This window comes from Astatotilapia calliptera, chromosome 3 (assembly GCF_964374335.1).
Source record: "Astatotilapia calliptera chromosome 3, fAstCal68.1, whole genome shotgun sequence".
In the NCBI taxonomy this organism is placed as follows: domain Eukaryota; kingdom Metazoa; phylum Chordata; class Actinopteri; order Cichliformes; family Cichlidae; genus Astatotilapia; species Astatotilapia calliptera.
Genome location: NC_137424.1, coordinates 79,061,306 through 79,074,872, shown reverse-complemented (window position 1 = coordinate 79,074,872; position 13,567 = coordinate 79,061,306). Strand labels below are relative to the sequence as shown.

The following is a 13,567-nucleotide window of genomic DNA, read 5'->3' as shown; positions in this document are numbered from 1 at the left end:
GGAGGTCAAACCTTCTGTGCCACAAACACCAGATTAACCAGTTTCACTCATCATCCTTCTACTGTCAGATTTTACTGGTGCAGGTTTGATGAATCACCATCTGAGAACGTCTCTGATGTGGGCGCCACTCACAGGGATCACTTCCTGTAGAAGGGTCACATGACCTGTTATAGGCCCCGTTGTGATGATGACAGCGACGCCCCTTTCGTGTGAGGTTAAACCCAGAGAGCTTCGTGTGACCTCTGACCCTGATCACCAGCGTTAGGGTCAGTGAAGGTGAGATACCATGTGACAGGAGGAGGAACAATAAAGTTTTATTTGTACGAACACGTAGAACAGATGAAGTCAGAACGAAGCAGGTGGAGCTCAGTCAGGGTGGAGGTGCAGACAGGTGAGCTGAAGGGGAGGAGCCAGTCTGGTCAGGAACTCTCTGTCTCCTCGAGTGTACCTCCTCACCTCTGAAACACACACACACACACACACACGACTCTGAAGGTTGCAGTCAGGGTTGGTCAGGGTGGTGAGGGTGGGGTTATCTTCTGGTCTCTGGTTGGTGTGTTTCCTGCAGGTGAGGCTGAGCGGCCGAATCATGACATCACTGCTGCACAGACACAACAGGAAGTGGAGGAGGAAGTCGTCAGCGTCCCCGTCACACACCTGAGACAGACACAGAGGTTATGTCTCTGCAGAGTCACGGCTCGGACCTGTGGAAACGTCCTGCAGGACGCCTGTTTCTCTCTGTGGTGGCCCCCCCACAGCGTCCCCACCGTGCTTCACTGTGTGGACGCTGTTCTTTGGGTTGTAGCTGCATCTTCTTCTCGTTTCACCTCCTCTGACCACAGGACGTTTCAGTCTGCAGGTCTTCGTCCTCAGCAGTGTGGCTGAAGGTGTCTGCAGACGTGGAGCTCTGTGAGCTCACAGTGCGTCCCTGTGCAGCCTGTAGAGTCTTTGAAGTCTTTGCTCTGACAGGCTTGTTCTGTGCTGGGCGGCTCTTTGACTTTCTTCAGGTTTCCCTTCCTGACACTCTGATAACCTCAGATATCCACAACGTGAATCCTCACAAACATCTTTTTCTCTCTTTTCACTCAAACCTTCTGACGTTTTCACACCGACTGTAAATATGAAGAAAACCCTCAGTTTGACGCCACGCCCCCAAACCAGTTCAGCAGTAAAGTGTGAGCAGACGGAGCTGTTACCAGGATGTAAACAGGATGTGCCCTTTCACAGTTAAAGCCTCAGGAATAAAAACATGACCCGATCTTAAATTTTTAAAGATAAAATAAAGTTTAAAGACGACGATGAGCACGTGACTCACCTGTGACTCACCTGTGGCAGGTAAATATATACACCTGACAGGTGCTACTGACCTGGCTCTGCCCACGAGGGAAGACTCTAATGTGACCTCTGACCCTGAGAGGTCTCTGAAGCCCCTCCCACTGAGCATCAGCCAATCCCAGCAGAGCAGGAACCAGAGCAGCTGAGAACCAGACGTGAGCCTCACCTGTCCCGTCAGTGGGGAGCATCAACTCAAACAAACAACAAATCAGTGGAGTTTACTGGTGTGTCATTCCGTTACAATCGAGGTGAGTGGCTGCAAATTTCCACCAGGTTCTTGAACCTCTTTCATATCCGCCCCAAGCAGGCCCATAATCTCTTCATCTGCTCCACTCACCTGGTACTCTATGTCACACACTGTGCCAAAAAAAAACGTGTACAGACGCCACTAACAGGTAATCCCATGACTGGGAGCCACACTTTTGTTTCTCTCACACTGTTCAACAACATGATAACTGCTCACACAAGTGAAGGTCAAACAGTGATTTTGTTACATAACTCAGACATAGGTTACGAAATATGTCGACACATAGATCTAACCTACCCTATCCACTGTACTATTTCTGCACTTACGTTGCCAGCTGAATACCAGAATATGACATTGTGGTCTAAAAGTGAGAATGATATAGGATTTATTGACTGTACACTTTATCACGTACACCTATTAAAACACAACAAGCAGTATATGTCAAGCAACATCCCCTTTCCACGGAAAAAGCCGCAGCTCTAGATGTCATCATAGGAGATTTATTGACTACAGGAGTAATAAAGCCCAAACTCCTGTCAATCCTGTGCCAAAGCCTAACAAACCTGGCGTATGGCGTTTCATACAAGACTTAAGGCAAATTAATGCAGTCAACATTCCTCTGCCACCTCTCGTTTCAGATGTTCACAGCATATTGACATGCATTGCATACACATTTTACCGTGGTGGATTTATGCTCCGCTCCTTTTTCTCAGTACCTGTGACACACAGCCGTTATTTGCATTCACACATAGAAATAAGCAGTACACTTGGACTCGTTTGCCCCAAGGCATGATAGACAGCTCTGCTGCTTTCTCAATGGTGCTTCACTCCTCCAGGGCTGCACCCTGATCCACATGTGGATGACCTCCTCCTCTGTGCTGAAAGTGAAAAACTATGTCAAACTGCTACACACATGCTTCTCCAGCACCTCCAAAAGACTGGCCACAAAGCATCAGCAAAGAAAATGCAGTATTGTCAGACTTCTGTTCAATATTTGGGATTCACACTGTCTCACGGAAAACGTTCCATGACTGCAGACAGGGTCAAAGCTGTGACCTCCGTCCCTCGTCCCACTACACAGAAGGAAATGTCGTCCTTCTTAGGCATGGTGAACTATTGCAGACAGTGGATACCAGACTGTTCTTTTCATGACCACATTCTGCGTGACTGTTGTAAAAAAAGACAAGCCTCCTCGAATACTGTGGTCCACAGAAATGACTGCCTCTTTCAATGCATTACAGGGAGTGCTGACCTCCGCCACTCAAAGGTGCTGCCTGAATTGTTCAGGAATGCCGGCCTGCCTGAGGGCAGTAGCAGCTTGCTCTATCATGATAAGGGACTGCGGGAAGCTCACACTCTCACATGACACTATTCTACACACCAATCACCAGGTCACGACCATTCTAGCAAACATAACTACACAACACATGCAAATCTCACTATAAAAGCGAGCAGCACACCCAATTCGCCAGCACATTTATTGATCCTATGCTGTGTTCTTCTGACCGACAGGATGGCTCAGACAGGCTTGATGATCATGACTGCATGACACGTATACAGGAATCCACAGCACCACGTCCAGATTTAGAGCAAACACCTATCCCAGACTCAGCCACGGTTTATGTGGACGGGTCCTGTTCAAGGCCGAGTGACAACTCATTTCTTTGTGGCTATTCAGTGGTAACAGTGCCTGACATCATACTAGAGGCTCACTCATTACCATTTCACTCAGCACAAAAAGCAGAGCTCATGGCTTTAATACGCGCCTGTGAGCTACATTTGGATAAGCATGTGACAATTTACGCACACAGCCGCTATGCATTTGGCGTTGTGCATGACTTTGGCACATTGTGGAGACAGAGAGGATTTAGATCTGCTGATGGAAAATAAATTGCTAAATTCTGATTTTGTTCAAAGACTTTTTCAGGCTATACAGCTGCCATCGGCCGTTGCAGTTGTAAAAACGAAAGGACACAGTACAGCTGACACAGACGAAGCAACAGGTAATGCCTTAGCAGACGTGACAGCCAAGGCTGCAGCTGCATCACAGCTCCCACCTCCACAGGAAGTATTATCTGTGCCCCTACAGCTGCCACTTGTTACACTCCCAGACTATTTAGACACAAATGTTGATTTGAAATTCATACAAGAGCAAGCCTCTGCATGTGATTACACCTATTGGGAGAATAATGACTGTACCTTAGATGACAGAGATGGCTTATACAAAATCTTAAGGGTTTGATTGCCCTCCCATATTCCCTGATGCCAGTCCTTGCCCGACATTTTCACTGTGTGAGTCATGTCGGACAAAGAGGGGTAATAGGGGCAATAAAATCAAGATTTGTAATTGAGAAAACATGACATGCAGTAAAAAGCATATTAGCAACCTGTCTAACATGTGCGTGAACTAATGTAGGTAGCTCAAAAGCAAAACATCAGCATTTACCATAACCAGATTTTCCATTTCATACATTACAAATTGATTTCACACATATGCCAGCACAAGGAAGCATCAAGTACTTACTGGTAATAGTGGATCAATTTAGTAAATGAGTAGAAGCTTATCCAACCTCAAAAGAAACTGCAGAAGTAGTCTGTCAAAAGTTGAGCAATGAAATAATACCCAGATTCGGAATACCTCACCAAATTAACAGTGATAGAGGACCTTCATTCACATGAGAAGTAATTAAAAAATGTGCTAAAACTTTAATGACCTGGGTCAAATTACTTACTCAAGTCCTGTGTGAGATTAGAATGACTCAATCTGAAGTAACCAAATTATTTCCATTTGAAATAAGACTATTTCCAAGACCATGGTCAGCTTCCAGAGGGGCACCGCTAGTAGAAGGTGATGTATATTGCATTGTCCACTGATGTTCACAACCTGGTAGAAAAACTGAATAATAACTATCAGAAAGTTTGTCTCTCTCAGCTTTTCCCCTCCACAGTTCCACCAGTGGAGACAAGGAGACGCATGTTGGAGAAGCCACTAAAACCAAGGACACTCTGGGAGGCCGCGTTTTCCAGCCCCCAGGCTTTACTGGCAGTGACGAAGAACCAGCATCCTCACAGACGGACAACCTCAGTGGATTCATGCCAGCAGGGTTAAGACCAGCCCAATCGGACCATCTCAGGCGTCGGATCAAGCAGACGACATCTCCGGCGAGCCAGCGCCCGGAACTAGAGCAAATAAACACACACGGGTAGACGACATCTCCGGCGAGCCAGCGCCCGGAACTAGAGCAAATAAACACACGGGTAGATGACATCTCCGGCGAGCCAGCGCCAGGATCCAATTTACACACACACACAATCACTGATTAAGACACAACGTCTGAAAGAACAACAACAAGGTACTCAAACATCCAGCAGGAACAGAAAGCCAAAAGTACCACATGATGTCTAACCTGATAAAGCCAGACTCATTTCATCCTGATAATGGAGAAAATGAAATGCCCATTGTCATCATACGACGCTTATTCAATGTCTCTCGAACCTGGGACCAGGCCAGGAGACAACTGAAGAACTGTTTTTCTTATATACTTTCTTATATATTTAGGTTATTTATTATATCTATCGCATTAACCTTAGGATTTCTCTTTTCTATTTTGTATTGTAAACTGCAACCATGTTCACATTTCTGCAGGTCATATTTTGCTGACTATACCTCATGCTCCATTTTGCAAGACACCTACTTAATGCACTCCTCACGTTCCCTAAAATCAGTAAATAGCAACATAGACGCCACTAATAAACCATCTTATGCGCCCTCTAGAACAGGAGCTAACGCCTGGTATGAAAATGCCAGAACAGCCGCTCGTGATTTAGGAAACAGTAACTGTTATGTCTGTTCAAAGGCTGATCCAGAACAGGTAATAGTAGGATACCCCATATCCGGTTTCCCCCTCACTGAGGGACTAGAGAAAATCAGCGGAGATAATGCTCTCTTTAAAAACGCTTTACAGTTGACTCTGAGCCCTCTCGACTGCTTACTTAGACACACACACACACACGAACTAACCCTGAGACTCCATTAGGCGAATTATTGAAGTTATCTAATGACACCGCAGGGACCTGCGCCCCAATGAAACGCCCTAAGAATAGGTTAAAGCCCTCACTGCCCTTAGGACAGATCCCTCTCCATTTTAATACTAGTATGATATGTCTGCGCAGACTAAAGTTAACTGGCCCAGACACACACATAGATTATACAAAGGATAACTATACATTCTTCTCTGACTCCCCAGGTGCACGCTGTAATGAGACATGGCTAGCTGTCTCTGTGGCTGAAGTTGTATCATATCTGGAGGAACACACACACAGTTCAAGTTCGAGCAGAGACTCGATCATTGTTCCCCCAGACGGTGTATTAAATGACACTGACTGGGGGGAGTTAGTTAAATCACACATGGTCACGCGCCTAACTAGACCAATCCCACGTGCTTATTGGTTGTGCAATAATACTCTTAGATTAGCTTTACCTGTTAATTGGACCGGTACCTGTGGTTTAGTAACCGTTGATGTATGCTGTACTTTCATTCCCAATAACACCGCTCCTAACGGTTCATTCACACAAGCTATGAATAAACTTGAAGCACTGCAGATAGAACTAATTGCCAATACAGGCCACGGTCAGTGGCTAGATAAGTGGCTACAGGACACGTTTGGGAGATGGAAGGAACTAATTGTAGCCTTTGTAACCGTTGCAGCATGTTTTTGATGATTATTGTCTGTTGTGTGGTACCCTGTGTACGTTCAATGATAACCCGTATAGCTACTAGTACAGCTACTTCAATGTATTTGCAATTGGCACAAATTGACCCAGATTATGTGTCAGATGTCATCAATGATGTTCCTGATGTGTATATTGAACATTAGGTTGTGAACTATTACATTTTATGATTTGCTTTTTATATTATGTTATTACATTTGTGATTTTTCCTTTCTATTTGAGTTATTATTTTTAAAAAAATAATAAAAGAGGGGAACTGTTAGATATTTTGATACCACGGTAAGCATTTACAGGATATTGTTTTATACAGGAAAACTGTTACTCAATAAGGCCGATCTACTAGTTGTTTTTCTCTTTCTCTGTGACCCAAGAATTAATGTGAGACTCACAAGCTGGTACCTGAAGGTCGAAAACGCCACAGAGATGAGACCACTTCCTTACTCCCATCCTCCCTTTTTCTTTATCTCCTGGAAAAGGCTCGTTAAAGGCTAGGTGGTTTGTTTCAGAATTCACTGATGAAAGAACTCTGTATTCTATGTCTAGGAGTGTATTTTGCTGGGATGATCATAAATTGTAGCTGAACTGATAAACTACACACAGGATACTTCTTGGCTCACAAGGCAGGAAGACGTTTCCTTATTTGGTCTGTACCGGTTTGAACTGGGAAAGCTGACACACGAACCTTTTTTTATCTATATAAACTGCTGTGTATCAAATAAACCTTTGAGTTGATTTGGGAAGACAACCTGAAGCAGTCTGTGTTTCCTTGTTCTCCCAAGCTGCTCCCGACGTCGTAACTAACCCAGCTGAATGGCATACCTGAGTGTTACTTTAAATAATTAGGAATCTTATAAGGAAAGGACAGAACTCTGCTTATCGCTCACGCCACGGAGGAAACCCGGGAAGGCAATTTCCTTCAGTGTGAATACAGGCGTAGGTCATTACAGGTGAACAGGTGAAGCCTCCATGAGACATTGATCTCAAGACTACTGAAAAACGTGATCTTCTTCACAGTGCTGCTTCAGCTCACTGACGTTTATCTACGTTATGCACAGCTCTCTGAAATCCCACCAACACATTTCATTCAATGTTAGGGTCTCGGCTTTGGACTATCGCAGCACCTCAATTTCAAAAATGGACAAATGAACAAAAGCATTTTGTTCTCAGACATTCAGACTGTCTCTAAACATTCTCAGTAAAAAAAAAATTACAAATAATCTGAGTTCAGAAACTTAAACTCAGTCCTTCACTCACTCATACACAACAACACTGACGTCGCCACACAGGTGAGAACGAAGGTAGGCTGGGCGTACCTGTATGTGGACTAACCACAGAGGTCCAGAGAATCATGAACAAATGAATTCATCTTTAGAAAGTGAACAAATCCTGACTGTGGTTTGTATTTATGCACCAAACAACAGTTGAGAGCAGCCAGTCTGTTGGGGGTCACTGGGTGGGGTACTCAAGGGTTCTTCATCCAGGGAATCTTTGGAGACTTCAGAGCTCATGTGGACAATGACAGTGAGACCTGGGTGGCGTGACTGGGCACATCATGCGAAGGCCCAGGTCTTTGGGGCCTACAGACACCACAAAAGAAGAAGATCAAATGGAAAATGAATGATGGAAACTGAGGTCAGAGCTGCAGACTTGCTGGTGAGGAGAGGTAATGATCTTCAGGCAAGGCAAGTGCTGTTCAGTCCTCTCCTCATCTTCCTCGTGCTCCTTTGTATATTCCATGTAGCATTAAAGGCACAAATGAGTTTAAACAGGTAAAGTCAGGTAAATGGATCCTGGTTATTGATTCAAAGTGACTAAAGTCAGTAAAGATAAATGTTTAGGCTTTATTGTGTCAGTCAGACAAACATTAACAGTAACCTGTCTCTTCTATCAGACACAGAGATGAGTGATGACATCAGAAATAAACCTGAGTGCAAACAAAGGGAAATGTTTCTTCTGTGAGCTGTGTGACGTTAGCACTGACCAGCAGAGGGCGTCGGAGTCACATGATTGAAAATAAAGGCATAAATTGTCCAAAATTAACTTTCTTTATTTCTGTTCCCTTTATGTGTCTCCTTTCATCTTGCCTCCTTGTCTCCTCCCTCCTTCCACCATGTCTTCCCCACTCTCACATTCTTACTTCTCCAGTCTCATTGTTCCTTCCTCCTCTATGTATGTCTCCTTCATCGCTTCTTTACTCTTTTTACCCTTCTCTTCTTTCACTTTATCTCCTGCCTCCTCCTATGTTGCCTCTATCTTCTTGTCTCAAAGTTTCCTTCATCCTTCACTCCTCCTTCGTTGCCTACTCTCTCCTTGTCTCATTTATTTCACTATTCTTTATTTTCTTCTTTTCAGTTTCCTCCTTGTCTCTCATTGGTTCCTGTCTCCTCCTCCCTTGACTGTGAGGATTCGTGAAGGTGAAACATGTTCAACACAAACTGATTCTCCACACACATCTATGGGCTCAAATTGTGGTCATAAATATTTTGTACTTGTAAATCTGACCGACTAGTTGTGAACTGAGTTTTGTAACCTTGTAAACCAAAATATCTAAAACATTTATGTTTGTGCAGATGAGAACTGGTGTGTGTGCAAAAAAGATTTGGGTTTTTTTGTTTGTTTGTTTTTAAAGAAAGAAAAGAAAAATAATAATAACAATTAACAATAATTATTATTGTTACCAGCCTAATAATAATTAGGCTGAAGAAACAACAATTTTAGCCCATAAGAACCATAAGAATGAACTACCTCCAGGACCTGAAGCTCAGTAAAGCACCCCTCCAACAGCCAAACCTATCTGTTCTCTCATTGGATTGTTAAATTTGTGATTGACATGACGTTAACCAATCAGCTGAAAGGAAGAAAAATTCGGTCAAAATTTGTACTTTGAGGTTTTGTGATCCCCTTACAGTCTGAGCACACCCTTCACTCCCCAATATTTAAATATGGGGACCACTACCCGCGTCTGAGAGTCAAGGGCCCCAGATATGCAACGTTGCAAAGGCCTGTCAACCAAGTGAGCCCTACAACATCGAGAGCCTTCAGGAACTCAGAGTGAATCCCATCCACACTACAGGCTCTGCCACCAACAAGGTGTTTAATTGCCTCATTGATTCCAGACTCACTTCCCTTACAGAAGATCATCTGTGGGATTAGGACGGCTTGAAAAAGTCTTCATACCCCTTGAAAATTTACACATTTTTTCACCTTAAAACCACAAACTTAAATGTTTTTATTTATGTTTTTAGTAATAGGCAGAGGCTAGCCTGTTTGGCACCCTGGGCGAACACTCCATTAAAAAAAGATGATCTGATGTCTTCTCTGCTTAATAAGGTAATTAAAGAAGCTCTGACACATTTTTCTGTATGTTTTTACATAATTTCACCATTTCTGGTTATAGATGCAGAAACTTCATGAAATGAAAAGTCTTCCTGATCACAACCTCAGTCTTTTTCTAAATGACTTCTGCATACTATTGTGAATAAAAAATGAAATCTGAGATTTGCGAAACAGTTCTTTCTGTTGTTATTTACATTTTACGAAGGCCCCCAGATCTTGTGTAACTGGGTTTGTAAAGGCAGTTGTTCAAGCTCAGCAGCCTTGCAGTGACAGTCGGTCACGGGACTTTCATAGCGATCTGAAACTGCAGCTTCCCAGTGAGAAGCTTACAGGCAAAGTCACAGGGGTCATTATTTAATAAAAAGATTTACTCAATCTAGCCTTCCTTAGTTATTGTCTGTATCCTGTAAATGTTCTTTTATGTAGTTTTAATTATTTTATTTTATTGTTAAATAATCTCCTAGTCGAGTTGTGTTTGTATTTTCTTTTACATATTTTCACTGCACTGCAGCAAATTAGTGCGCTCCACCTGTTGGTGTATTTATTGGCTTTTACTGTTTCCCTCCTATAAATGATCGTATTACTGTAAAACACTTTGGGGTACTGCTGGTTTTAAATGTGCTATATAAATAAAGTTGTATTCTCTTTGTTATTTCCTGTTCTCAGAAGGAGCATTGAGCTGTTCATAGACTGCATAAACTGCAGTATTAGCAAACTGCACATATAATTTATGTCCACTCAGGACTGTATGCTTGTCTTTTCACGTTCATATGTATATTTATATTTAGTCCCATGTCTCTGTATTCATCTGTTTATCTTAATAGTTTTGTTATCATATCTCTGTTTCTACACTCATTTTATATGTTGTTTCTTGTATATTTGCTGCTATGATAACTCAGTTTCCCTCTGAGATCAATAAAGTTTCTCTGATTCTGATGAAGACGAGTGTATTAGAAACAGCTCGTCCTTGTGGAGAAGCAGCAGCGTGACGAGCTGATGATGTTAACAGGGAAGTGGTGAAGCTGAAGGTATCACTCTGCTGTCGGTCTCCAACATGACAACATGTGGACTTCATCTGTCGCTCTGCTCCTCGGTGAGTCAAACCCTCCCTTCTTCAATTCTTTATCACAGCTCCAACACACACTAAAGGTCAAAGGTAAAGAGCCTATTTTCAGCAGCTGGAAGCTCTCGCTGATAGTTTCTCTCACATGAAATCTTTTCAGATCTGTTGGTTTTGTTTTCCTTAGTGAGAAGAAGTGATCACTACTTCTTTTGTTTATCTAAGGCTGGTTGTATCTGATATTTGTTTGTGTCTTTGGACACAAATCAAGTAGTGTATTTCCTGTAAGCACCTCATATTTAACTCGAGTGTATGAAGATACAGCAAATGACAGAAAACTGTTTCAATTGCATAAACTCTTTAAAATTTAGAAGTTTAACTCTGCGTTTCTCTGTCCTGTAATCTGGACTGACTCACAGAGCTGAAGCTTCATGTCGTGTCTGTAAGAGAGGAAAGTGACCTGTTTTCATCAAACATTAACCTTTACTCAGGAAACCACGGCTCCTATCTGCATGTACCACATGTTCTCCTTATCTGCCTGTTGTAATCATCACTTCCTCTGTTCAGACCAGATTGACTGAGTCTAACTAAATGACTGAAGATAGTTGGTTTTCCAGAATTAACGTCGGATTTTCCTCATTTTCTGTACGCTTTGTTAATTTTCTGATGGCGATTTAGACGAGCGGGACTCAAATGACTGTAATGTTTACTAAACAGATTTTTCAGGTCGCTCACTCAGCAGCTGATATTGCCAAAGTCGCCTAACTTTAATCCAGTGATCTCGGTGGTTTGATGGTTCATTAACTCTGATTGCTTTTTAAATGTCTCTGTTTTACTTAGCTAGTAAGAGCTGATTGGGCCTAACCTACCTTTCTCCAGCACTGGCTATGGGAACCTGCTAATGTTGGGTTTAATGTTGTGATTAGTAGAATCTGTAGTTTTTTACTTACTGAACAACTACTTAGAAACCTGCAGACGTATCAATACAAAAGAATTAGGGCCTGCAAAACAAGCAGGTCAACCCCACCAGTTTTAACTGGTCCTGATATAAAACTGCTAGGACAGGTTACTCTCTCCTGGGAAGTTGGCTGCAGCCATGCGGATTTCTGAATGGAAGAGATCCATGTACATGCCGATTTTTTTAATCATCCAATGCATTAAAAAACAATAGTCATAAATAAAGTGTTTTGGCTTGTGATTCCTAAATAAACACACTAACACTAGCTACACATTTTTAAAGGGTGCAAATCCAAGTCTCCTATTCAGTGACTCTGGTCTCCAGAGCTGAAAATAGGTTTGAGGTTCTTTTGAGAATTCTGAAGTTGGTTTAGTCTAAAATGCCTGAGTTGAGAGCAGGTTCGTGTAATTTCAGAATTTCTACCTAAAAAGAAATTAAAAGGAAAAATAGTCCATTTGAATTCAGCTCGAGCATTTTACACCAAATCTGCTTGATCAGGTTTGAATGATGTTTCCAGAACCACACAGGAACAGATTACAATTCCCTGCCCTCTGACCTTCAGTGACCTCTGATCTGTTGCAGGTGTGTGTGTGCTGCTGCTGTCTGCACTGACTGTTTGTGCAGGTGAGTAGATGAAGTGCACCATGGTCCAGGACAAACACTGAGTGTAAACACTGATAGAAACTGTCCGTCTGTCCTCCAGTCTCTCTGAGCGTCAGTCCAAACCTTCAGCAGTTCTTCACAGCAGCCTCAGTGTCTCTGACATGTGAAGGATAGCAGCTCAGCTGAAGAGAGCAGTTCAGACTAGGAAGAACATAATAATCCCTCACCCAGTGAAAATTAGAGATCACAGTGGTTTGAAGTAGTTTAAAAAAGGGTTGGAAACAGACCCGATTGAATAGATATAAATGCAAGAGGAATAAAGTAAAATAAACAAAAGGCTAAATTACAACTTAATTTTAATGCATTCAAATTAATAATAGCAAGGATAACAACCTATAAACTGGTATTAATAATGAAAGCAGATAATTCACACAAACACATATTAAATGAAATAGTGAAACTGCAGATCACCCGCAGCTTTTGGTGGATACAGAGTAAAATATAAATAACATATTGTAATATACCATTGCTGTTATATAAAATAATAGCATTAATGATGAAATAATATTAATATGAAGAGGCACCTCAGTCAGTTATGATGTGAGGTGGATAATTGTTGAAAGTAACCTGCATTAAGCTTAGGGTTGCTCAAATTAAGTACATATGAGATGGAGTGAAATAGGTAAATACTTAAACTAATGATGTGCATAGAGGCACTTGACCTGTTTGAAAGACTGCCGTCTTATTATGAGCCATTGTTGAGATATAGAGCACACCTGTGAAAACAACTAATATGTTGAACCCTGTATGAAACATCTAAAGGTACATGATGGAGAAGCTGAATTGAATATGAAAGTGCAAGTCTTTGCCACTGTGGGCAAAGCACGCAACCACTGTGAGGTTGCGTTGCGGTCTCTTCTGAGCTGATGAGCAAGCTACACAACATCAGATCGAGAGCTGTCTGAGAACTCCTAAAAGAGAGGGAAACAGAACTATGATAACTGTGATAACTAGAGTGTGAAGCGTTTCCGTGAGCAGTTTTTCTACACCTTGACTCATGTGTAGAGTGTTCATAGCATCAGCATCATGTTTTTGTTTATTTGTTTTGTTGGGTTGAAAATAGTTAAATAAACTTGTGATCATACATATGGCTCACCATGGCACATGCCACTGGCCAAATGATTTATTTACGCAGATGAAAAAGTGAGTGTGAATGTGTTTGACATCACAGTGCTTTTGTGCGCTGTGTAAAAGTAATTGAGAGTGGTGATTCTGCAGGTCATCAGCTATTGTTCA

General features: G+C 42.2%; 1 long non-coding RNA gene across 2 annotated transcripts; it reads right to left on the bottom strand.

Moving 5' to 3' along the window:
• Positions 1–298: 298 nt before the first annotated feature.
• On the bottom strand, positions 299–1,554 carry LOC113018174 (uncharacterized). Of its 2 annotated transcripts, none has more exons than XR_013906687.1 (2): positions 1,368–1,554; positions 299–657 (listed from the first exon to the last, which is right to left on the bottom strand). It is a non-coding gene; the product is annotated as an uncharacterized LOC113018174 (long non-coding RNA). The 2 variants fall into 2 exon arrangements; XR_013906688.1 differs by lacking the exon at positions 1,368–1,554 and adding an exon at positions 768–1,218.
• Between the last annotated feature and the right edge of the window lie 12,013 nt (positions 1,555–13,567).